Source organism: Arvicanthis niloticus, chromosome 2 (assembly GCF_011762505.2).
Source record: "Arvicanthis niloticus isolate mArvNil1 chromosome 2, mArvNil1.pat.X, whole genome shotgun sequence".
Taxonomy (NCBI): Eukaryota; Metazoa; Chordata; class Mammalia; order Rodentia; family Muridae; genus Arvicanthis; species Arvicanthis niloticus.
Window position 1 is genome coordinate 28,271,827 of NC_047659.1, and position 22,698 is coordinate 28,294,524.

Here is a 22,698-nt window from a genome sequence, read left to right on the forward strand (position 1 = left end):
AAAAGTTGCCACCAGCATATATTATGTGGCCATCAATCTCAATAAATATTTTCTGAGCTTTATGCTGGCAGAGTTTGTTCTCATGTATAGTTTCATAGCACCTCAAAAATACATCAGAATGCACCTGCACCATTGTCATGGCAACTCTATGGGATCAATCAAGTGCCTGCTTTCGGGAGTATCCCATGTCATCAGGCTGGGCTGAGATTAGATGAGGTTACCAAAGTCCTAACACACCGGCAGCAAGGCACACAAGGTGGTGCATACACGAATAAAACTTTGAATATCTAGCAAAGAAAACCCTAAAAGGGTTGGAGAGACTAAAGTTAGTGTTTGGAGTGAATGCCCTGAGAAATTTCTGGGTTGAAAATGATGAATAATGGCTGAGAGAAGCATACAGATATACTGACTTGACACTGGTGGAAATAAAGACACTGTCATTTCAGTCTTAAATTGTCATTAACCAGCTCTGTGTTCCCGGGCAAATACCTCTCTGGCATCAAGTTCTCCATCTTATATTTGGAGGGATGGTCTCTTTGACTCTGAGATCTTGTATGACTATTCATACCATGTCCTATAACCAGATTGCTTTGTAGATCAGTAGAAGAAACTATATATCTTAACTACCTGTCACTGAGAAAGCATGAATCCAGGGTCCTGACCCAGGATTACAGAGCTTCCTAAGTCCTAGGTCTTTTATGTACTTGTACATACAAATTTAACTTCCTGACAGGTTAAGATTATTGGCAGAAAAAGGAACAGACTCCTATCTTACATAACTAATACTATTTATAAATCATTGAAATTGATAATCTTCTTTGTCAGCTTGCCTAGACTTAGAATCACAATAGAAGTACATACCCATAGGTTTATGAAGACATTTCCAGAAAAGTTTAATAAATAAGTAAACACCAGTCCTGAACGTGGGAAGAACCATCCCATGGCCCAGGGTCCCAGACTGAATTAAAAGGAAAAGTGAGCTGAACAGGAACATTCATCTCTGTCTGCTTTCTGACTATAGGGGCGGTGTGACTAGCTGCTTCATGATCCTGATGTTTCTTCCTCACTACGATGGACTGTAATCTCAAACTGTGAGCCAAAGAAATCTTTTCTTAAGTTACTTTTTGCATGTATGTGTGTTTGCATGTGGTAGGGGGTTGAACTTAAGACATTGCATATCCATGCTAGGATGCGGAAACATCCAGGACTTTCAGAGATGAATGTAGTCCCAGTCCCTTACATTTCTCTTTGTCAGGTGTTCTGTCATAGAAGCAACGACAAAAATGCCGTTACAGGTGATAAGAAAAACCCATTCAAATCCAAATGTGTTGTGTGTATGTGTGTGTGTGAGAGAGAGGGGGGAGGGAAGGGGAGGGGGAGGGGAACTGAGAGGGGGAGGGGGAGGGAGGGAGGGGAGGGAGAGGGGGGAGAGAGAGAGAGAGAGAGAGAGAGAGAGAGAGAGAGAGAGAGAGAGAGAGAGAGAGAGAGAGAGAGAGAAGATTGCACCCTGGGCAAGCAAATGGTTTTTGTTATAAGCATTCACAAATATTTCTGCATAAATATCTCACATCACATCACATACAGATTTTATTGAGATCTAATCACAGAAAGAAAAGCACCGAAGCTTAAGTATATAGATGAATATACATTTTGACAAATAATACATGTTCGTGCCTTCCATATCTAAAAGGAGACTAAATATTGTACTGGAAGCTTGCTTCATGACCTTGCTCAATCAATCGCTCTTCCGCTCAGAGCAATCATCATGCTGATTTCATCGCCATGGACTGGCTTTATTTGTTCTTTGAGTTGATACATGTATTCTATTTGATTCATCTATGAGGCAGCAACTGTTTGCATCTTGTTTCCATTTGTTGTGAGCAGTAAGCTACTGGATGAATATGTCACAGCTCACTTATGAGCTTCTTTCAGAAGATATTTAGATACATTCTAATTCTTAGGGTTATGAATTAAGTTGCTATGGACATTTCCATATGTGACTGTAGGTGTCTCTTTGTAGAGGTGGTTTTATTTTGAGAAGTAAACGCCTAAGAATAGACTATGGGGGCCAAACTTTATGTATATGCTCAGTGTGAAGAGAAATTATTAAATGATCTTCAGGGCAGTTATACTATTCTACTGCCCACCAGCAATGTGTGAGCAATTCCATATTTTTAATTGTAGCCATTCTAATGTACAAACAGTAGAATTTCTTTATTGTTTTGATATTTATGCTCTAATATATTTATTACACTTTCTTGTGATTATTATTGATATCCTCCTATGAAGTAATCATCTAAGATTTTACTGATTTTTGTGAGTTGTTTATGTTCTTATTGATAAATGAGAATTTTTTTTAAAAGTGTGGATTCCAGTTACATGTCTGGTATTCATCCTGAGATGATTTTTATCTGAATTGTGACTTTTGTCATTGTCAGTATTATTCTGCATTTATTTCAGTCTTTAATTTTTGACAGTATCATTTTCAATGTAAGAAGTCTTGTAAATATTTTATTAAATAAATCCCTATAAACGTTCTGTGTTGTGCTGTCATCTTGTAATTTTCAACTACATAAAAAAGAATATATATATATCTGGAGTCTCCAAGTCATGCCTAAATCACACAATTACATAATGTGTCTAGAAGATCTATTAAGAATTTTAATGCAACTATCCTCTCTCTCCTTCCCTTTCGGAGTGGAGATTCCCTAGAATTTCCTTTGTATACAAACATTCTGTCTAAATTAGAATGTTTTCATTGTTCTTTTCTGAATTTAGTTATTATTGAAATATCAGTGGAAGTACAATGTTGAATAGAGTTGGCAAAAATAAACAGATTAGTTCCAGTCTTAGTGGGAAACACTGGGGATCCGCTGGGTTGTTCAGCTTCCTCTTATTGGAGCCAGGAAATTCCCATCTTCAGTTTGCTAAGAACTTTAACTGTAATGATAATATGAGTTTTCTTCTTTATCGGGGAATGTATTGATATTGCATTTAAAACAGAATCAGTACTGTGATCAATGGGATTGATTGGATTATGCTTATTATTTTCTTAAGAATTTTTATGCTAACAAAAAATCCTGACCTGTAAATCTTGTAGTAGCCATTTCAGATACTGGTAACAGGGTGATGTGGCCTCAGAAAACTCACTGAAACGCACCCCTTTCAACACATCCATTTTAAAGAAACATATAGAGTTTCATATATGAAAAAAATGGTCAAATTCACTCTCAAGACATTTGGATAAATTTTCGTACTGGAAATAATCTAAGTAAAATGCTTATTGCTTGGACAGCATAACTATTATACAGGTGTTTTATATTTATCTTTTTATCACGTTTGGAAATGATGCTTTAAAAGTGTCTGTTCTTGTCATTTATGTTGTCAAAATTTTGTTTGTGACGTTTTCTTCTTTCCATTCTAATGTATGTCTGCAGAGTTAGCTCTTTGTCATCAATGTTTTTTTGACTTCTTTATTGTGATCAGTCTTGCTGGATGCTTGTCGATTTAATTTTCATTTAAGAAAAACACTTGAAATTGAACCATTACCTAACTAAAAATAAAAATATAGTTTAAAATATTTATTTGATTTCTGTTCTTTTTTTTTTTGTTGTTGTTGTTTCTTACTTTTATTTACTTAAAACAATTTTATTTTACTCTATTTGTCTAGATTTTTATAACCAGGAGAGGGAGATTATTTTAGGATTTGATATTTTCTAATATGAGCATCTAAAGATATTAAGGTCCCTTTAACCAACCAGTTATTCTTCTCACCGCAGAGAGAATACATCTGACAAAAGCAGCTTAGAGAAGGGTGTATTGGACTCATGGTTTGAGGAGATAGTCCACCACGGCAGGGAGACATGTCAGCAAACGTGTACAGATGAATATTGATACTCTGATGGCATGTCCTTTTTATTTGATCCAGGGTGCCAGGCCATAGAATGGTGTTGCCCACATCAGCATAGGTATTCCCCCCTTAGTTAAACTTTTCAGCAAACATCTTCACAGCCACACTCAGAGGTGTGCTTATATGGCATTCTAAAGCCAGTCAAAGTAACAGTGAAGATTAGTGACCACAAGCAGTGTGGTAGAACATATCATTCAAGTGGTACTGTGTTGCATTTGTTATTGTTCAGAAGAAATCAGAGTCCTTTGGTGAATGACAGATCATTTTAAAATGTGTGCTTAATTTCCAAGCATGTGGAGGAGTTTATTGATTAAAAAAAACATTTTATTCCTCTGAAATTTATGGAAAATTTTAAATTTAGTTTGTCCTTTTGGTTAATAGTTCATGCATTCTTGAACATCTGAATCAGCCGCATATAGAGTTCTATCAGCCTATGAAGTCCTATGCAGCAATGCTATTCAAATCTAATACATTCCTGCCGAGTTTTAAAAGCATACTTGGTTACCAAACGTGTGTCTTGGTGATTATGAATTTGTCTATTTTGTTTTCTTCACTTTTGTTTCAGGTACTTTAGATACATCATATACGAATGTATATTGTCATTTTAAATTAATTAATTTTTTTCTATATAAAAGGTTTCTGCTCTTATTGTACAATGTTTTATGTGTATGTGGTCCTAGGGAGAGAATCCAGAGCCTTGCACACGTAAAGTAGAAACTCTTACACTCACTAAGCTGCATCTCCACATTGTCTGACTTCTTGATTGTCCACTCTTTATTGACCCTACTTCCTCTTATGTAACTAGTGTCAGAAATTAGCTTTTAGCAATTAGCATTGGGATGATGTAATATTTTACCTTTACTTTCACATCACCTATGCTTTATATTTAAATATGCTTCTTTTCGACAGCATACAATTAGATCTTGTGTTATCATTATATCTGCTCTGGTACTGGATCCTTATCTGGTATTTAATGTTTAGATTGAACATAGTAATTGATTCAATTTGATTAATAATGACTTTTTATTATTCCCTTTCCTTTCCATAATGTCATCGAAACATTTTTGGAGGTTATCACTGAGCTAGGACTACTTTCTGTCTCTCAAGAAAAATAGATCAGTACAAGTACACTAAATAGAATCAAGGAAGAGAATGGCCCAGGGCCAACCCTGGTGGCAGCACTGGCTCTGGCAATGGAAAACACTTTCTTTTCTCATTTGTAAAAATAATAATTGAAACAGTAAATAATGTATTGCTAGCTGGAACAGTTGGATAGTTTGGATAGCCAGATCTTAATATAAAATGGTATGCTGAAAACATAATCAGTAAAAAAAAAAAAAAAAAAAGAATGCAATAAGCTACACCTTTAATTGGTATGCTAGAAAAATGAACGCTTTAAAGCTCAGAGAATACAAATATAGCAGACAAAGAGCGCTTGGCACGGTGGTAAGATGAGGATCCCGATACAGTGGTAAAGCATCTCCAAATGAAGATGTGACCTTTATATTTAACAACGGATCCTACACCCAGTTCTAGATTCCATGATCTTGAGATCAAAGGGATTCAAGAAGAGAATCAGAACATGACATACTTAGAGACAGTTTGGTCCAAACTCTACATGTCACTGGTCTTAACACAGAGAAAAGTTGAAGTAACTAGACAAAGGTGATGAGTTCATTTGTGGCCAAGCGGTGTCTAAAGCCTTTCCTATTGCTCTCTCCCCACTGCATCTTCCAAGTCTTACTGTGAACTAGGCATTGTGAAATTAGAGCAACTTAGATACGACTTACTTGAGGGAGAAAACGCTGATAGATAAAAACATCTATCATAAAGTTGGTAAAATACAGAAAGAAATGATCCCATAATAGCTATGATATAATGATAATAGCTCCTCAGATATTTGAATTGAAAAATACATTGTATATGTTTAAAGTAGAGAACATGATTTTATGGGACACATACAAATAGAGTAAGTTGGTTACTGTAATACACTAAAACTATATATACATATATACATGCATACAAACACACATGTATGTATGTATGTATGTATGTATGTATGTATGCATGCATGTATGCATGCATGTGTATCTTGCGTAAATTATATGGTGGTTTGAGTGAGACTACCCCACCCCCATAGGCTCATATATTTTCATGCTTAATTTCCAGTCAATGGGCTTTTGAAGGAGGCATGTCACTGAGGGTGGGCTTTGAGGTTTCAAAAGCCCATACCAGGCCCAGTGTCTCTTCATTCCTACTGTCTGTGGACGGGGATGCATCTCTCAGCTACTTTTCCAGCACTTTGTTTGCCTGCCACTTAATTCCCTGCCATGCCGACAAAGGACTAACTCTCCGAAGCAAGCCCCAATTAAATGCTCTCTATAAGTGTGCTCAGCCTGTGTCTCTTCACAGCAATAGGGTAACTAAATCAAGTTATTCATATTTTTGTGGCAAGAACAGTTACAATCTACCAGTTCAGAAAAAATCCTGAATATAAATAGAAGTATTAATTATAGTCCACACACATTGAGTGTTTTATACGTTTCTCTGTCTAAGACAGTAGTATTCAGAGTTGGGTGAGGTACTTGTTAAAGTGTCTTAAAATTCCATGCTACACATTCTTACTTGCCTGTAACTTTTGCTTGTTTCTTATTCTTCTTGCAAGATTACTCCAGGAACTGAAGCTACAGCATAAGGCTACCTGAATATTCCTCCTTGTAATATCATCCATTCAACAGTAAGCTGACTTGCTGCTAAGCCTCAAGTGTGATGTTACTATTTCTATCTTATATTAACTACAAGCTTATGGTATCAGATGGGACAATTTATTTATGTAATCACCCTGATTGGCCAAAATATATCCACAGATGCACTGGTGAGCATGCCAACTCTTGTAAGCAACAAATGGAATCCTTAATAATAATAGTAATAACAATAACAACAACAACAACAACAACAATAATAATAATAATAATAATAATAATAATAATAAAAACTAGCAAAAATTTAGACTGTTGGTTTGTTATTTTTTTCAACATAATAACTTATTTTCAGTTTATCTGGAATGTTTGGAATCCACAGCATACATCAGTAACATATGCAAAAGCTATAATTAAATATATACCTTACCTATGGGAGTTGCTTATTTGTTTGTAAATAAAAAGCGGGTCCAAGTAACATTAAAGTCTGCACCATGTTATTTTAAAGAACCATTTTAATGGTCCTAGGTGTTCAGAGATTACTTTAGGCTGTTTTGATTCTCCTCTCCAGAACAACATCCTACTCTATAAATAAAACAATACAGACTTTTTGATAGCTGAAAGTAAAATGGAATTCCTCTTTAGGCCAGTGCTTTCAGTCGAGAAAAATCAATGTATTTCAGTTCATTTCAAGGTTGATTCTTTTCTATTATGGAAGAGTGTTTACAAATGTTTCTGACAAAGGGCACACCAGCAAATCTTTATTCTGCTTTCAAGAATGCACCTCTGTAAGAGATAACAAAATAAGAACCAACGGAGGAAAATAAATAAGGTTGCTTACTTCTTTTGAAGGGCTGTGGAGACCATCTATCTGACTTATCCACATCTGATCCAATTTACAAGGAAGAAAAACAATTACCCTGTAATAACTGGCTGCTTAGGAGAGCTTTGCTGTTTTTAAAAGTAGTTAATATGTTTAGTGGGATCCCATTGTTTAACACGTACCCCAGTTTTGGATACTTTGGAACCTGTGGCCAATATTTTAGTCCCAGTTGTTCTTTTTAGATAAAAGTGTCTGTATACCGGAGTGGATAAGGCCTTGACCAGTGGATGTCTGCAAACCTGGTTTCAGATATTTGCTTTCTCTACACTTTCTGTGAAGGAGGACAGTGGGATAGACCTTCCTCATCTTTGCGTTTGTGCACGAAGGCATCATTACCCCTGTCAGTGCCATAACTAGGAAGTTCATACTCCCCTCTGATTCGCTAACATTTTTACTCATCCTGGTGCTAACTCACTATGAATAAGCAGAACAACTTCTGCATGGTGAGAAAAGTTCCAAGTGATACTTGCTGACCTTTAAACATCTCCCTCCCGGCCCACGCTCTCCTACCTGAAGGGAGCATCTGTGCCTTTATCCTGGACAAAAGGAGTCTTAAATTTTCTTTTTCCATAGAAATGTATAGAACTTGTTGTTATTTTGATCTAAAACTACACATGTGGTATACATTACCTCGAAAATCATTCCACATAGCCTCATGATAATCGTAAATGTGCTGGAGCCAGACTTTTCCTACTACATAGCACAGGGTAATTTTTTGTTGTTGTTCTATGCCTTATTTTCTCAACAGCCATGTGTTTCAGATAGTATTGCAATAGAGCTGTTCTGAAAACTGCCATTGATTTCAACAGCACAATACTTTATTGTTTGCTAGTACTTTTAATGTGTATATCAAATACCTTTATCAGCTTAGAGGGCTATAACAAACCACAGACTCTGTGGTTTAAGCAAGATAAATTATTTTTCTTTCTTTCTTTCTTTCTTTCTTTTTTTTTTTTTTTGTGGTTCTGGGGGCTTAGAAGTTGGAGATTAACTCTGGGACATTTCCATCTCTGGTAGAGTCTCTCCTCCTGGTTTCTAGATTGTGACCCAATGATGGTGTTCTAATGCCAACTTCCTCTGTGAAAAAGTAGAAAGGAATCTTACTGTTCTGAAAAGGTACCTGTATCCTTTGGAAGATACCCTGTATTGGAAACCTCATTTAACCTTTATTGCTTACTAAAGACCCTTTTTCCCATGTAATTACACTGGGAGTTAGAGTTTTCGTCTTAAAATTTGAGGGGAACAAAATCTACCCATAGCATAAAATAAATGTGAAGATTCAAAGGCAGCAATTCAATCGCATAAATACATTTTCCCCCTAAAATAGGTGACTTAATTTATGTAAGATTTTTTTCTAATTTTTTTTTTTTTGAAACTGCATCTCATTGTAACCCATGCTAGCTTAAAATACTTGATCTAGCCTAGCCTGGACTCAAAGCTTTGATCTTCCCATGTCATACTTGCATTACTACCTGCTGCTGTTTTGGGGGATTTTTTTTAAAGCAGTAATTTATATTTATATTTAATTTAATTTATATTTATATTATTTAAATATTCAAACCTTACATATGTTTGCTCAGTTTGCTAAACATGTTTTGAAGTGGTAAACTGTTTTTTATCACATCACAGTTTGAAGGTTCATACCATCACTGTAGCCTTCAGAAGAACTTTGTGGGGTGAGAGCATTACATTACGTTATAGTGTCAGTGAGACATAGGTCTGGATTTCTACTATGAAGATAACAGACCAGAGGTTCAGAAAAGCCCCAGACTCACTCCAACTGTTGACCCTCACTTCAACCCCCTGGTTCATCACTCTTTTATGCAATTTCTTTAGACTCTAGAATCAAATTCAAAACTCTCCTCAGATTTCATTTGAATTGCTACCAGAGTCTGTGACTGAGAAGGGTCTTGTGGCTGTAGAATGTTAACACAACTCTGACCTTATGTATTGATGCAATAAATCTAAATTTCAAAGTAAATCGAGCCTTAGGAACTGGGTAGGTCATAAGATGACCTTACTTAGAAAATCAGAGAGTGTGATAAATACTGTCAGCATATTTAACAACTATCAAATAGACTAGAATATTGATAAGACTTTGTGTAGGTACTTTACCAAATGTATTTATAGCAGTCAAGTAATCAGCAAAAGCTGTTTAGTAAGTGATTTCTGAGAACACAGTGTGAAATAAGAAAATGGCACGATGATTCTGCATTCCAAGTCACAGACAGCATTCTAGCAATTCTAAAAGTATTTTATGCTACTGTCAGACATAGTCACCCATTAAAATTTAAAAATCACAGTCATAGACACTGTGAAGCATACATACTAGTGACTTTTATTCTATCTGGAATGGTGGCGTTTCTTCACTAGGACATCTCCCAATTCAGTATTCAGTGAAGGTCAGACACAGAGGTTGAGAGGAGGCCAAAAGGAAAGGACTGCACCCCTAAATGATAGCTTGTCCAGGCTAATGAAGTCTCTCTTGCTCAGCAGAAAGACACCTGTGGAGTGTTAGCTTGCTTATCCTTCCTGGTCTCTCAGACCAGCTCAAGCTCCTCCACGAGAATCAGAGAAGAGGAACTCTACCTTGAGAGTGAGTGGTAAAATGTTTTGGTTAATCATAGTGTAGTTGAGTGCCTGGCTCAGAAGGGGTTAAATTAAGGGCATGGGACATTCCTGCTTTGGGTGGAAGAACTGCCAGTCATATTACTGAGCACCAATGTCACGTTAACTACTGAAAAGCAATAATTAAAGTCATACCTCTAACTTCGCTAAACAAATTATCTACCAAGCTCCACCTCCTATAGAAAACTAAATCAAGCAGTATGAGTCTGCTGTTAGAAACTGCAACGATTGCATGGGGAATGGAGTTCGGGATTAGTTGATTTAAGAACAAACTGTATGTGTATGGTGTGGCCACTCAAAAAGTAGTCCATTTTCAGGACATGCTCCAGCTTACATGCTGTGAACACACATCAGATAAAAGCAAAATAGCCTGCAGAAAGGAGTCAAGTTACTTTTCATCGTGACATTTTTAAATATGGAGAAAATGCCTGTATTCCAGTTCAGTTCTTAAAGCAATAAAGTTGTGTTTTGTAAAATTTTACTAAATGCAACTAATCAGGGAGATATTTTCATATAGACCAAGTGAAAGAGATTGAATAAACTTTATTGGAAAAGGTCTAGATTTTTCATAATACAATAAATTCAAGGTAGTGACGCTTTGAGAAATCAGAGAAACAGAGGCTTCATTCAACCTAAGAGAGGTGTTAAATTCATCATCTTCTACTGAAGTTATGGACTTAAAACAGACCCTGTATTTTTCTTTGATCTGGCTAGTTAATGTGCACGTGTGTGTTTATGTGTGTTTATGTGTGTATGGTGGGGCGAGCTTGCATGTCTGCTGTGATAGGATGAGGCTGCCAAATATTGGAACAGTTTATCAATGAATGACCTCTGGAAGGTCACCCCTTACTAACTGATCTTTACTAAAGAAGCAAAGAGCAATTGATTACTCTTACCCAGAAGAAATCATTTTTTCTGAAGAACAGCTTCTTTGTTTTGCTTTCTCTGCTGAACTAGCACTAGAAAAATTATCTGGAGATGTGCAAAACACCTGTAGACTCTGGTTACCTCATGTTCTAGAGACATACTACACAGACACCTAGAGGCATCTCAACTAAGTGGGCATGACTACCCCAATTAGGTAAGAGTCCTCACCATTAAATGTCATTAGATTTAATTTCATGCCCCGAGAAAATTGTTGATGAAGCCCATACCACTAAGGGCAGGGCTTTGTGTACTTAAGCCAAAACAGGATGCTCAAAACATACTTCTACAATAAAATCTATTAGAGGTTTCCAACAATAGCCACATATTCATCACATCTAACACTTTTATTTTCCAGATGAAGGAGGTATGGCTAATTAGGAGAAATAAGACTAGGCTTTAAGCCTCCCTCATCTTCCAGCCAAGAACTCTTTACATGATATCATCAAGCTTCCTAGACATTGCAGTGATTGGAGCACACCTTTAAGGCAATAAGCACTGGGTGTAGTTGTATTGTTGATCATATGCACTAATGATGAAATCAGAGTGACAGGAGTTCTGACTAGTGTTTTACCCTTGAGGAAGTCAGTCTTGGGCCAATGAGATGGCTTCTCAGTTGAATATACTTTCTACCAAGCCTGATGAGTGGAGTTCAATTCCCAGGATCAACATGGTTGTATTCTGGCCTCCACAAGTGTATCATGGCACATGAGTGCCCACTCCCAAATAAAAAGAAATTCAATCATATTGCATCTGCTTTTTTGGCATTTGTAAGTTAGAGATTATCTTTCATCTGACATGAAGTCAAGGTAAAGATTTAATAAGGTTCTGAATGGCATGGTACTTTGTGCATAGTACATATGTCTAAGGATGTGCTGCTAAACCAGTGATGAGAAATTGTTTTTATAACCTTACTTGTGACTTTTAGTTCTAGATGGTGAATGGGATGTATCTTTCTTTTCCTACTTGGACTATCCCACTTCAAGTGAAATGCCAAGAATAATGACAGAGAAGAAAGAAGACAAAAATGCTACAATAAGGAAAGGGGATAGACTTCAACACACAAGTGATTTAAACATGCATTTGGAAGACATACATGAATGGGTGGTAGACTGTTACATAGGTCATAAAGTTGTTACATAGGTCATAAACTTACTGCTGTAAGTTCATTAATATCCCTGCTTGGAGCTTATTGTTCCTGAAGAATCCTGAAGAAGATTAAGATGAAGAGGTACCAGGCAGTGATGGAGAGAAAGGCAATGGGTGCAATAATGGCAGTAAAAAACTTTGGAGCACAGTTCAATTGATCTCCACTAACAAGATGGCTAGCACCAAGTTTCTACTTAGCACTCAAGCATGGCCACCATTAGCACAGCAATTAGAGGAGTCCTAAAGAAACTAAAGCCATTACTCAGGGGAAGTTAGGGCAGAGGGTGTGGGAGTTGTCATTTGTGCCCTTCCCCCAGCCTTGAGCTGGCCTGAGAGACTTTGCTTACCACAACAGACCAAGTGATAGGATCTAGGTGGAGTTACCCACCTTGGCTACATAGGACTTAGAAGAAGAACTGCCCCTGGGCTTGCCTTGAGATATCTCTGGCCATGACCAAGAATGGGATTATGGATTATCCCACCCATCTCTAGCTGAAACCAGGAGGGGTTTTGAGTTGGGCCTTCCCCTTTAAATTGAGAGCTGAACATTAAAGCTTGGAGCCTTGATCAGAGAACTTTGTCTTGGCTTCATCTCTTCTCGCCCTCCATCCCCTTTCATCCCCAGCCCCCCCTTTCAGGTAAACCTAGTAGATTCGTGGCCGCAGGCAGCTACAGTCATTCTACATAGAAAGCCACTAGATTTTGCCTCTTAGAGGCACCAAAGCAGGATCACCCATTCCCCGCTAGTACTCCGCAGAAAGGTTATTGGTAGAAAATTCCTTTCTCTGTTACAAAAGGTGTCATGAATGTTATATTGCCTTTCTCAAAAGTATGATAAGACAAATAAACTCAAAAGGTAGTTGTGGCAAACTTACAATGTGAATGAGAAAGAAATAGATAAACATAAATGCCCAAAGAAAAATAAGTCAATTTAAGAATCAGGTGAGAATAATGTCAAAAATCTGCAGAAGCATTCATGGAGTAGAAATGGTCTTAAATCCACATTCTGGGACTGGACAGAAATGAATAAAGAGCTCCTGAAATTTTGAAAACATTGTTAAAAAATAATAAAAAGTTTGTAACAGGAAGAAACTTAAATCTTTTAGAAAATTGAGTCAAAGCATTATGTGTAAAAGAAAGAAAATATGTGAAAGATAATAAAATAATCAAGTCAGTGGGTGTGTAGTCCAGTTAATGGAATTCAGCAAGAAATAATCAAGCTTAGATGGGAAGACATCTTAAAATAATAATAATTTAAAAAAAGAAAGCAAAAATGACTTCGCAGGAAAACCTCAACAACATATCCCTGAGAGATGCTTGTTGGAAAGGTCACAATGTTTAATGAAAGTGAAGTGTGGAAAACACAAAGAAGATGTGACACATTCATCTGGATACTAGAAGAAATGAGAACCCAACGTACACAAATGCCCAGACACTCAAAACCAACACAGAAGCAAAAACAAAACAAAACAAAACAAAACAAAACAAAACAAAACAAAACAAAACAAAATCTCAACACCTTTAAAACCAGAAATGTGGTAGACAATCCAACCAGATCCTCAGAGGCATTGTGTTATAGCCAACATTCTACCACAGTACCAGAGATGTCAGAGATTAACAGCATATTTATTATGGACCACCATTTTGAAAGCTTTAGTCTATGGTCAGCTGGCTCTGTTGCTCTCTGGCCTGTGGCAAGGAATAAGATACCCTCATGCCCCTATGTCTAACACAAAGACAGGAAGGAACTAGGAGCCCATTATCCCCTTGAAACATGCTCATTTAGGACTTAACTTTCTTCAATTAGGTTCCATCACCTTTTAGCACCACTAAAGGGCACTACCTGCCTTTCTAGTGATGTTGAATAACTACACATGGTCTTAGAATAAAATTGTTTCCAAAGATTTAACATTGCAAGCAAACTTTGTGAAAAGTTTGTGAGGATGTTTCTTGGCAAAATGGGGAAACACATTAAGAAAAAGAGAGACATAAACATTCTAGTAAATAATATATCCAAGCCAGAGAAATTGCTGAAAGTGGTCCTAGAAAGGCAGCTGAGCAACCAGGATTATCTTGGATTTGGTTTTAAATTGAGCTTTTTCTGATAAATCTCTCTTCTTTTCACATGCTCATTAGTCATCTGTACTTGCACTTGTATCTTTCAATTATTATTCTTTTACCATTTGACTATTAGTCTTTTTCCTAATTGTGTTGTTCTTCATTTCTTAGGGATATATCTTTTATTACCTCTGATACAAGAATTTTTCCCACATAATTATTTCTTTTAGATTTTTAATTTTTAAATATCCCAATATGTGGATGTAGAGCTTTTACTCAACCTTTCTTTAACTTTAATCTTCATCTAAAGAAGGAGATTATAACAAAATGCATTCCAGGGACATAATAGGTTATAAGAAAAGGTTTTACAGAACCGAAGAAAAAATTGCTATTTCTTTAGACACCTAACTTAGTTAAACACATTGATTCAACATGACTTTTGAGTTCTTAGTAGATATTAATACAGTGTCAATGAAGTACACTTTGTAGGTATATTAGCAGATGTCATACATGATTTTTAAATTCTCCTAAGTCTACATATCTTACTGATCATTTTCTTTCTTTCTTTCTTTATTTTGATTTTTTTCGAGACAGAGTTTCTCTGTGTAGCCCTGGCTGTCCTGGAACTCACTCTGTAGACCAGGCTGGCCTCAAACTCAGAAATCCGCCTGCCTCTGCCTCCCAAGTGCTGGGATTAAAAGCATGCTCCACCACCACCCGGCGATCATTTGATTTAAAGAACAGTTGAAGAGCTGACTTGGAGACTCGGGAAGTCAATTTTCTTGTCTTTAATAATACCTCCTACTGTTTTTATTTCTTCTTTTAATAGTCTGAAGCACCTCAATTCACAGAAATGTGAGCCATCCGGCAACATTTTAGAAAATACTCTACATAGCTTCTCATTCATGTGATTATGAAAAATAACATTTCCTTTCACCATTTTGCCCAGAGATTCCATCCCAAACCCACCCACTTTTAACCAAAGAAGGAAGAAAGCATGAGCAACTCCTTTAAACCTCCCTTGACTCATCCCTGCCACGGACTGGCATTTGAGTTCAGCATGAGTCAACAGTCAACCAGCGTGAAAGAAAAAGGTGAGCACAAAGGCTCTCAGTCTCCTGACACCTCTTTCATTTTTAGGGCACTCAGCACAATTGTTTAGCTATTCTACAGCTCCCGAGAAACCTCGGGGCTTGAAATGCTTGTCAGTGCCAAGACACAGCTAGGTTCTGTTGCCTACCTCATCACCTACCCAGCGCAGACATTCCTCATTCACCAGAAGACATATATTTCTCCTGCAAATATTTTGTCTTTCCTCCATTCTAACGAAGATCATGTATAGTCTCAGAATATTTTGAATTTTCTAGTAGGAAAAAAAAATCCCAGGCCAATTGGCTCTACCTGCACTCCTCAGCAATCAGAGATTTGTTTCTGAATAGCTCTGGGGATTTCACCATATGACTCCCATTAATGAAATTGCTGGGCTAATCTCTCTGTGTGACATTACAAACAGCAGCTTCCTGTTCAACTTCAGCTGAAGCTCTCTCCCCCCCCCCCCCCCCCCCCCGTATTTCTTTTGCTGTTACAACCAGAACCGTGAACCTGGAAAGGATTTCCAAGATCAGTCAGTTCAGTCTTCCAATTTTACAGATGAAAAAATGGGCGTCTAGGGGCCGTTACTGGCTGTAAGTGGCCATGTGATTGTGCAATTTGTTCTACAGATGGCCCAGGCACCCTTGGAATTTAGGAAGCACAGTTTTAGGCATAATTTACACTAAGTTATAGTGTAAATAAGGAAATGTGGAGAAGGATACCTGGTACCCAACACCAAGGTTGAAGATGTTTGCTTTTGCCTTGCAAGTAGACTAATCAATGGTCGTATCAGTATTTGAAAGGTTCTTATTTAAAAGATTATATTACAGAGGTAGTGTAAAGGTTCGGTCAACTTCAGGGACCTCTTATTATTACAGATAGTGTTAATATAGTAGGATAATCTCTCAAGTGTGAGCTTACCGTGGCTACCTAAATTTGAAGTCTGTAGACAGCAGTAGCATCATAAAATTATACGCTAAAGAGTTGGAGAGATAGCTCAGCCTTTAAGAGTACTTGCTGCTCTTGAAGAAGACTGGAGTTTGGTTCCTGGTCCTCACAGTGGGTAGCTCACAAATGCCTGTAACTCTAGCTCCAGAGATCTGATGTCCTTTTTCTGCCTGCTTGGACATGGCACAAAGACACACTCATACACGACTAGCTTTGGCTCAACAGGAACTCTTGGATTAATTCTGAATAACTCTGAAGAGGGTTGTGGATGAGCCACAAGAGGTTTCAAACCTTATCCGTGTTTCTCTCAAATCATTTTCTTTCTCAGGTTTCTCACAATTTTAAGCAACTTGCTGTAGCTAAAATCCTTCCATCTTCTACCTTCATCGATTCAGCTAGTTTATTTTGAGCAAATAAGACACCCATTTTTCTTTTATTTATTTCTGTTTTCTTTTTTTTTTCATTTTGTTTAGCTTTCATTATGGAAATATATATATATATATATAATATATATATACATATATATGTATGCATATACACATATATGTATGTATATACACATATATATGTGTATATATTAGTGATATTGTCCCATAATTTAATACTTTAACATATTACTAGAATCACTTGAACATGTGTTGTACATTATAAGCTGTTAGTTCATCATCATGGATTCCATCAGATCCATCCAAAGTCTTGGTGTTTACTGGGTGACTGAGGATCCTCTAGGTCTGCATTTCTGGTGGCTCCAGCAGCCTAGTGATCAAAGTCTTAGAGGTGCACACATCAATTCAATTCAGATTGGGCTTTTATCTTTGTTTCCTTAGCTTCCATTCCAGTGAGGTAGAAGGCTATGGAAACCAATATCTCATTTCTATATATCTCATTTCTCCCCAGGAAGGGGCAAGTGGGGGACTAGCTAGAAGAAAACCCATACATACCCTCATTTCATGTTCAAACCTAAAGTATATGTTTCCGTTCTAGCCCTTCGCATTCCATCAAATAGTTCGGAGAGATGAATGGCCACTCATTTTAGTTCATGCCTACCACAGCACTCTTAGCATGTGGGAGTGGCTCACCTTGCTCTCTTCAGACCTCGAATCTCTCACATGTGTTTTAATTTACACGTTTGATACTATATCATGGTAGAGGGATAATTCAGAAATTGCAGTAGAACCATGCAGGTTGCTCCTACTTGACCCTTCCTTGGAAAAAGCTTATACTGACATCTGTATTATGAAGCCAGAGTCTGCAATTAGAAATTTTATTAATCCAATTTTGCAAGAAAGAAAACAGAACCATTCCAAACTCTTCAAACAAACAAAAAAAAAGAACATAAGAGCCCTTCACCTCCAGCTCCTGACATCAACATTTGCTTACCTCCTTTAGCCCTTACTCCTTTGTAAAATATGCTAGAAGAATTGCCAATGAAAGACCTTAGTTGCAAAGAGTCCCTTAAGATAAAAAAGAAAGAAAGAAAGAAAGAAAGAAAGAAAGAAAGAAAGAAAGAAAGAAAGGAAGAAAGGAAGGAAGGAAGAAAGGAAGAAAGGAAGGAAGGAAGGAAGGAAGGACAGTGTAGATTGATTGAGCCGGGATAAAGCATCCATCTTATATATTTTAGTTTTGCTCTGCCTTATTCCTCATGCAGACTCTTAATTTAGCAATGACACCTGAACTGTTGCAAGCATTATGTGGAGATTAGTGAGCTCATGACAACGAACCCAACAAACAAAAACAAACTTAGAAGCTCAAGTTGTGAGGCAGAGCTCATGTACAGACAATAATTTGAAATATCCTCCCTAGGTATGTGCCAGTTTCATGAGAGAAACCAACATGCAAAAGCTGTGACCCTTTGCTGTTCCAGCTACTCGGGCTTCTGAATTGCTTTTGAAAAGACACAGGGGTCTATAGATAAAAGCATTCCTGGGGTACTGCTGACAGGTGACTCTTCTCTTTAGGAGCATGGGCAGTGGGAGTATGGTCAATTGCTTATAATTTTCAAACACCATAGTTTTTATTTAGGTGGAAATCATTATTTTAAAGCACATAGTTTCAGTGGTGCATACTTGATTTATTGCCTAAGAATTGATTTTTTTTCCTTTTTATGCTGTGCTAGCATCCTCCCGTAATAGTTTTTCTCTTGAACTAAGATCGGAATGGTTTATTATCATACTGAATATGTCATTACCAACGGTGCATGTGTATGTCTGTGTGTGTGTGTGTGTGGGGGGGGTATTTGTGTGAATTTTGAAATAAGTCCAGAATTGAGATAATGATGTGGCTAGCTTAAGGCTAGAGTCACTGGAAACATGGAAACCTGAAATGTTTCACTTCATGGACTCGAGGCAAAAGTCTGTCCATCTAAACTTGGCAGGCACAGCTATAATGTTGGCTTGCCTGATTTGCAGAATCATTGCCTCCCTTTGCATCTTAGGCTTGTCAAAATGACATGGGTGTGTGAGCCTGGTTAGATTTAACGAGATCTGAACCTGAACACATATTTCAAATGCAAATCAAGTCTCCATTGTTTTAACCATAAAAGGCATGAACGTGAATTCCAAAGCGGATTTCACACGAGATGACGTGGATAATAGCATTACTTCCTTTGTGAACCTCTTCCCACAGGCCTTACCACTTCCTTACCCATCTTGAGGCTTGTTGGGACATGTTCATAAACATTTATGTGAATAAACTTATAATTAAATATATCCCAATCCTTTAGCAAGTAAATATATTGACTATTCACCCTTTACAAGAAATTCCTTAAAGATCTGAAGAGTGACAGCCTCCTCAAGCTTCCATGGCCTACCTTGAGGCATGACTATATTTGGAAGCCTAGTCTGACTTTCAACTTTATATATAGGGATACAAAATGAAACTCAAATAAAGGTACCTTGAAAGAAGATCTTCATTAAATGATTTTCAAATTAGAAAATTACATACTCAAACATCATGAGCATACATAAAAAGGATGAGATATACATGTGTCTGCCTGTTTGTATGGGACTGTGCAGTCTCTGGGATGTATAAATATGCATAAGTTTCTCATACAACATAATTAGAGAAAATTACATATCTAGCCAATTAGTCTTCAGAGCATCTTTCTCCCTCCTTGCCCTCAGCGCCCCTGATAAAGCCTGCTTTTGCTTTCTGAGGTTGGGTTCACCCACATGCCTCCTCTGGTTTCTCCCCTGATACTTCAAACATCACACTTTCCCTGCAGGGCAACCTGCTTCCTTCTGCTTCCTAGTCTCATTCATTTCCTCAACTGCTTCCAAGTCTCAGATACTGGGCACGACTCCAGCTGTTTGTGGGTGGACAAAACAATTACATAGAGATGCTAACAGAAACAGAGATGATTTTCTGTCTGATGTCATGGATGGCCCTAGACCACTGCTGGTCCTCTCCATCTGTTTGTCCCTCAGTCATACATGGAGAATAAGTCATCGCTCTAAGCAGAATTGGATTGCCAACACGTCTTTCTATGCCAGCCCACTGGCTTACAGAAAGCCCAATGCCAGCATGGAAAGGAAAGATTTGCAGGATTTCGAGAGACAGAAGTTGCCTGAGCTCTATGGAAAGTCCTGGGAGTCCCCAGTTTAACACACCACTCCTAGGCAAGTCTGGGCAGTTTATAGTCTGCCTCCACTCTCTGACTACATCTGCAGCAGTCAGTCAGCTCCACCAGGGCTCAGAGGAGCCTTGGTGCGATATTCTCACAGACTCTTCTCAGTGCCCCTGAGCCCCCCACTTCTGTACTCCTGTGACAGGATCTCTTAGCCTTTCTCATCATTGCTTTTCCTAAGAGCACGTACAGCCATTATCCCTCAATACATCTGCTAGTTAATAAAATTTACCACAGGGTGATTTGATGCCATGATTGCACTTGCTACATATCTCCATCTTTATCATTTGGTTATGTAATATTTGTGTGTGTGTATGTGTGTCTGGGTATGAGTGTGTGTGTTATCCTACATATAACACTAGTTAGATGTATTTGCTCCCTAAGAATCAATCTTGGAGGTAAAGTCACATCCATTAATATTCAGGCACGATGGATTTTATCTCCAAGGTAAGGCTGACACCAAATGTGGCATATCCAAGGTCCTTCTGTAACCTCAAGGTGGTCTTTCTTTAGTAAGTAAACATGCCACTTCTCCCATATTTTCAGCTACACGTTATTTCTTTGTATATCCTCAGACGTAGGGTTGCCTAGGAGAGGGTGTAGGGTTGCAAAGGTGATGGGAAACAGTAAAGTGAGTAGAACATTCCTGCAGAGTTAACAGTACTATGGAGAACATTTCCTTCATCTCAGACTGGTTTTTTTTCTTTCTTCTTCTTCTTCTTTTTTTTTTCTGCCTAGTTCTTTATCTAAATACCAAGAAGTAGAGAACAATTGCACAATACATGCATTGTTTAGGGACTGTTCCCAATGTAAACAAGGATTGATACTCCAGGGACCTTATCTTGATGCCCAATACAAGAGCTGTCTGGGGGTGTTGGAAAGGATGAGGCATCGTTGAAATGGGACAGACTTGGCAAAGGGTCCAGAATTGATATTTTCAGTATGGGACTACTACATGCTCTATTTCAGAGACAGAGCCATGCTTTCTCTTGTTCTTGTTCTTTGTCCTTCGTCTCCATAACATACGAGGTTTCAGCAGGTCAGGGGCGTGTTTTATCAAGACCAATTATTACATAAATAAATCCATTTAATGCCTTCAAACTTTCGACAGATTAAAATGTTTTCATACTAAACAAGCACGTCAGGTCCTCCATGAATCCTGCTCATTGCTCTTTTAGTAGTTTCTGACTTGCTATCTACGCTCTCCTTGTGCTAACTCTAAAACCATGGCTTCAGCATCCATCCCGGCTGCTGACTTGGGCTCTCTACTGACACAAGCTTCTTGTCTCTTGTTGACTGCTCGAATCCTGCTCTGTTTGACGCCTTCTAGGTCAGCTTCTATAAAGTAAGTTCTGGAATTTCCCAGCAGCTTTTAGTTCCTCTTTCTTTTGTACCCTTTTTACTTCCTTCCCTTGGACAATCACAGGAGAGGAAACTAGGTTATAAGGAAAGGGAGAGTCCAGTGTTTAGCTTCTCCATGACACAGCCAACCAGGCTCTAAGTACACTGAACTTTAAACCTTCAGTCAGGATACTGTAAGAGTGCTTAGTGTTGTTTCTGTTTGGGTTCTAGCTTAGAGGCAGCAGCTACAGTAAAGGGCTTGGCTGGGCACACCCATCTCCAACCCATCTTCCTTTGTTCTGTTTGTCTTTATTTCCTTCGAAGGGGAAAAAGTTGCTAGGGCCAGTGAATTTTAGAATCTAGAGGGTATACCTGCTTGGATTTTAATATTGTTAATTTGAAAAGCTAAAGACAGCCCCTCTGCTGTGTTCTGGTAGGTTGTCATTGACAGAACTGGACAATCAGCTCAATAATCCATTCACTGCATCTTTCCATCTTGTGTTTCTTTTGTTTTCTAATTTTTCTGACATCGTTTTTTTCTATGTGGGTCCCTGCTGGCCAGTCCTAACAGATTATTTAAACAATGTAGCTCTAAAGGCAGCCACATGAACTGCGCCCTGGCGAAAAGTTATTTTGTGTTTAGAATTTAGGGGAAAGGTGGAAAGAATTTAAAGTACACTTCCTCCTCCCCTTTTGGTAACCATGGGGACAGGAGAGCAACATATACCAAGCTGGTGGGAAGGAATAACCTTGAAAATTCTCCTACTGAGGAATGAGTAAAACATTATTATGACATAGAGTCCATAGGGCGTAGCTTTCTGTCGACCAAACCAGAAATTCCAGTCTCCAGTCTCCATGTAGCTACTAGAGTTGACATCACTTCTGGGAAATAGCACATCAGTGGGGGAATTTTCCTAAAATCACCATGAAAGAGTGTATGTAACATAGGAAAAGGCAGTCGATATTTTCTTCCAGATATTGGGGGTGCATAGTATTGATATTCCTGGATTGTATAAACAACACTGTGAACAACTCAATTTTTAGTTCTAATTTAGAGGACAAGAAAATAGTCAAAGAATTTTTTTACCTGCCAATATCTAGGCATAGATTATGATCAAGGCAAAGCTCTTCTGGCTGTGAGTTTTAATCTTCAGCCTGTATCTCCTAAGGCAGATATGCAGATATGCATGTGCATTTATACTAGTTCAAGAGATTTCTGTGGGTCTTTCGAAAATTATTCTCTAGGAACTGTTGCTCCCGATCACTCTTTAAAAATGAACAAGAACAAATGTGAAGATTTTCCTATAAAGTTTGAAAACTGTGGATTTTATTCTTGAAGTTGGAAGAGAGGGGTTTGAGAAGAGCATGGGTGTAGATGCTGTTATGTGACCGTCTCATCAGAGAGCACTTTGATTTTTTTCTTTGCTTGCCTCACTGATGT

The 22,698-nt window shown here is 37.9% G+C and overlaps 1 long non-coding RNA gene across 1 annotated transcript in view; it reads left to right on the forward strand.

Moving 5' to 3' along the window:
* The window catches only part of LOC143441309 (uncharacterized), a 39,707-nt gene that overhangs the window by 10,302 nt on the left and 6,707 nt on the right, over nucleotides 1-22,698 (forward strand). Inside the window, exons 2-3 of the long non-coding RNA XR_013108601.1 lie at nucleotides 1,022-1,091; nucleotides 15,201-15,345. This is a non-coding gene — a long non-coding RNA (uncharacterized LOC143441309). The remainder of the gene's footprint in view (nucleotides 1-1,021; nucleotides 1,092-15,200; nucleotides 15,346-22,698) is intronic.